At 34.6% G+C, this 4,209-nt stretch overlaps 1 long non-coding RNA gene across 1 annotated transcript; it reads left to right on the top strand.

The window, feature by feature from the left end:
• The first annotated feature begins 468 nt into the window (after positions 1–468).
• LOC140687654 (uncharacterized) lies at positions 469–3,846 on the top strand. Its single transcript, XR_012062057.1, has 4 exons — positions 469–594; positions 1,850–1,908; positions 2,630–2,824; positions 3,571–3,846. It is a non-coding gene; the product is annotated as an uncharacterized lncRNA (long non-coding RNA).
• Positions 3,847–4,209: the final 363 nt, after the last annotated feature.

The raw sequence follows: 4,209 nt of genomic DNA, 5'->3' as shown, positions 1-4,209 counted from the left end.
TCATTTCTCAGCATTTCTTTCAAAGATAGCTGCAAAATCACTTTTACTAAATGTTCCATGCCCAACTCTTACAGAAATTTGACACCACGGACGTAATTATCTACATTTTTGTTAAAATGATTCTGACCATCAGGAAGTGTTCTCAATTATATTTTAGCCTTTATGTTGAGAAATACTGTGAGACTTCTTCTAAATTAATGGGTGGGGGCATTCATTGTAGCTCTTGTAGCCTGATAAGCCTGCACTAAATTATCTTTTTTTAACTTTTAATTAAAGTAATAAATTAATTTTTTGCTGGGGGGTGGTAATTAGGTTTTTATTTATTTATTTTATTTTTAGAAGAAGTACTGGGAATTGAACCCAGGCCCTTGGGCATGCTAAGAACATGATCGTCCACTTGAGCTATACCCTCCCCCCTAAATTATCTTAAATAAGGTCTTTTTCTCTGTTTTGTTAATTTATGTACAGATGCGCAAAGCAGGGTCATCAGAAGCCTCTCAATCACGAAGATGATAATAGTGAAAAACATTGCGCAGTGACAGTGAATCCTTGGCATATGAAGAAAGATTGTAAAGTCCTGAATGAATTAAGAAGGTATTGTTACATTAACATACGTGTAAGCATGGCTCTCTTACCTTTATTTTTCACTTTATAATGAAGATAATCCCCAACCGTCACGGTTGCTTTGTTTGATAGAGGCCATATCTAAACCCTTTTCTGCAAGTTTTTTAAATAAGAAAGAGCAGCTAATTTATCAGAAGTGTGAATGGTGTAATCTGGTCTGTCTAGTATGGTAGCCACGAGCCACATGTGGCTATTGTGAATTGAGATGTTCTATAAGTGGAAAATACATAATAGATTTTCAAGACTTCGTACAACAAAAATAATGTAAAATATTATTAATAAGTTTTAAAAGTGTCAATCACACTTTTGAAATGATAGTGTATTGGATATTTTGGGATAAATGTAATTATTACTGGAATTAATTTCACTTATTGCTTTTTATTTTCTAAATGGAATTACTGGAAAATTGTGACTTGCACTATGTTTCTATTGAGAGTGCTGGCTTCTAACTTATTGCAAATAATATGAAAAGAAAACTTTGATTAAAAATTTTGTAATTGAGTCGTTGATTTACATCATATTAGTTTCAGGTGTACAAAATAGAGGCTCAACATTTTCATAGATTATATTCCATTTAAAGTCACCATAAAATAATGGCTATATTTCCCTGTGCTGTATGATACAGCCCTGTAACCTATCCATTTTATACGTAGTACTTTTTACCTCTCAATCCCCTAACCCCTCCCTGCCTCCCCTCTTCTCCTTCTCCCCATTGGTAACCACAAGTCTGTTCTGTGTACCTGTGAGTCTATTTCTGTTTTATTATAGTCATTAATTTGTTTTATTTTTTAGATATACATATAAGTTAATACATAGAATATTTGTTTATCTTTCTCTGACTTATTTCACTTAGCATAATACCCTGTAGGTCCATCCATGTTATTGAAAATGGCATTATTTTATTTTTTAATGGCTGAACAGTATTCCATTTGTGTGTGTGTTCATGGTATGTATATATGTGTGTGTATATATATGTATACATGTATATATACATATATATATATATATATAATATACCACAACTTCTTTATCCAGTCATCTGTCAGTGAACATTTGGGTTGTTTCAGTGTCTTGGCTATTTTAAATAGTGCTGCTGTGAACATTGGGGTGCATGTGTCTTTTTGAATTAAATTTTTCTCCAAACATATACCCATGAATGGGATTGCTGGATCACACGGAAGTCTATTTTCATTTTTTTATGGAACCTCTCTTCTGTCCTCCATAGAGGCTGCACCAATTTACATTCCCACCAATCGAGTAGGAGGGTTCCTTTTTCCTTAAAAGGTAAAAAATTCTCTACATTTACCTACCTTCCTTTCAGTTTAGGACACAGTTTGGCAAAAACCAGATAGAATTTAATAGGAGTAAATACAGTATTTATTTTGAATGTCCATGCATTATGGATAGATATGTTATTGATGAGTTGGTTCCCTATTTTTGTAGGTGCAGATGTTTTTATAGCTTCACAGACATTTCAGTCTTGCAGAGAGGAAAATTTCTTTTTATTTTGCTGAACTTGTCCGGGTGTCTTTATCGGACTTGGTCCAGGCCTGCAGAGGTGAATACACATCCAAACCTGAACCATTTGAATGTCTGCAAGATATTAAGAGTCTAGAATATCAGATCTGGACTGTAACTCTGGTAAATGACATCAGTGACTGGACTCAAGAAAACTCCATTTGAGGACAAAACCTTTCATAAGCCAAAAAGGCTTTGAAATTGTGGCAAAGCCAGAGACTTTTGTGCACCACTTATGGCCACAAACCCATGAGGACAACCACAGGCCTTCTGGAGTGCCAAGGAAATTCCATGTGAGGAGTCCAGCACTCACAGGAATCCAACAAGTCCCTGTCTGCCAGAACACTTTCATTGCTACTGTGCTGTTTTGAGTAAATGTCTTTTCATCAGGTTCAAATTGGTTTGTTGTTATTTTTTTGCATAAAGAAACAACTTCTTGTTCCCTGGTGAAAGTAAAAGCCTAACATTTTCTGATTTCTTTTGACAGAGAAAACATGAGCCTGTGGATCTAACCTCATCTGTGATGGTCTGCAGCTGGGAGCAACCAGATCAGTGTCAGTCCCCTTGCAGCCATTGGCTGGGAGCCTGCATGTTCCTTGGAATGGTATTTGAAACATGTCACACTAGCCGTGCCTTCGCTGTGGGCTGGGAGGCGAGTCACTCAGAATCTGCATTATGGAATGTATGTTTCAGATCTACAGTTAGGAGATCTTTTTTAATAGCCAGAGAATATAGTCATAAATATATCTATTAATGTATTTATGCAAGAACATTTTTAAAGATGTTTTTATTATAAAAAGTTTCCCCCCAAAATTGAAAATGAAAGAACAATGGAATTAAAAATCATCTGTACCTTAATTATACATAAAGAATCATAAAATCCTTCTAAACTTTTTTTGTTCAAATGAAGATATTTTTCCCTTCCAAAAAGGAAAATTATCATTTCACATTTTTTTACTTTCTCCTTTTATTATATATTCCATATCAATAAATATAAATCTTTTAAATCCCTTTTAATGGCTGTTTAACACTATATTGAACAGATATGTAAATAGTCCTAGGTTTCAGAAATTTAAAAAATTGTCATTACAATACCACTGCAAAGAATATTTTGGTGTTTCTATTTTTAGTTACTAATTTGGACTAAAAATTAACAAGTTTGCTTTTCTTCATCTAAAACATTGGTTATTTTACGAAGGAACTGTAAGGATTTTAAATAACTTTTCAGTAATTTCAACAAAGAAATTATCTTTAAGGCAAAAATGTATGATGGATTGCAAATCTATTTTTATTATATCTTCACTTTTACCAGTGTGACATATGTGTGTGTTTACACAAGTGCTTTAACTACCAGCAACGTAAGAAACATCTGTGTACTAAAAATGTGAAAATACTTTCCCGGTTTGTGTTTTCATTCTCCCAATGTAGGTTTTGGATGACAAGCTTGTATTTGCAAAAGTACACCCCCTGTGGGAGGTGTTCTGTACATACGCTGAGATACTGCACATAATATTGCCTCTGAAGCCCAATGATCTGAAAACCCGGTCCTCAGCCTTTGATAACTTGAGATGTTTTATGAAAGTCCTCCAAGTGGATGAAAGTATCAACAACCGGAACAAGAGCTTTTCTTTGCCCTATTTGAGAAGAGCTCCGTGAATGACTTTTATATTCAGCATAGAGATACATTCTCCAATCCAACCACCAGAAACCGCATTGTAAGTCTAAACCGAGTTTAGCTGCTGTCTTGGGGGTGATTTAGAACCTGCTGTTGAATTATCAGTGATTTGGTTTGGTTGGTTTGATTTGGTTTTTAAAAGCTGCCCATAAAAAGGAAAAAAGAGAAAGAAAAGAAATATGCCTACAGATTCCTGTTAGGATAGTAAACAGTGGCTGGTTAGTTACCTTGTATAAACCACAAGCTCTCTTAGAACATTTTTAGGTTTACTTCATCCTTTCTCAGATCAAGTATCAAGTAAGGGACAGTGTTAAAAAAAATTCAGGATTAACAGGTTTGTGAGCTCCAGGATTTGCAAGGCAGCTTTCCCTCCCCATGGTGTAAGTCAAATG

The sequence above is a fragment of the Vicugna pacos genome, chromosome 20, assembly GCF_048564905.1.
Source record: "Vicugna pacos chromosome 20, VicPac4, whole genome shotgun sequence".
Classification (NCBI taxonomy): domain Eukaryota; kingdom Metazoa; phylum Chordata; class Mammalia; order Artiodactyla; family Camelidae; genus Vicugna; species Vicugna pacos.
Note: the sequence above shows the minus strand (reverse complement) of the source record. Positions and strands in the feature narration are given on the sequence as shown.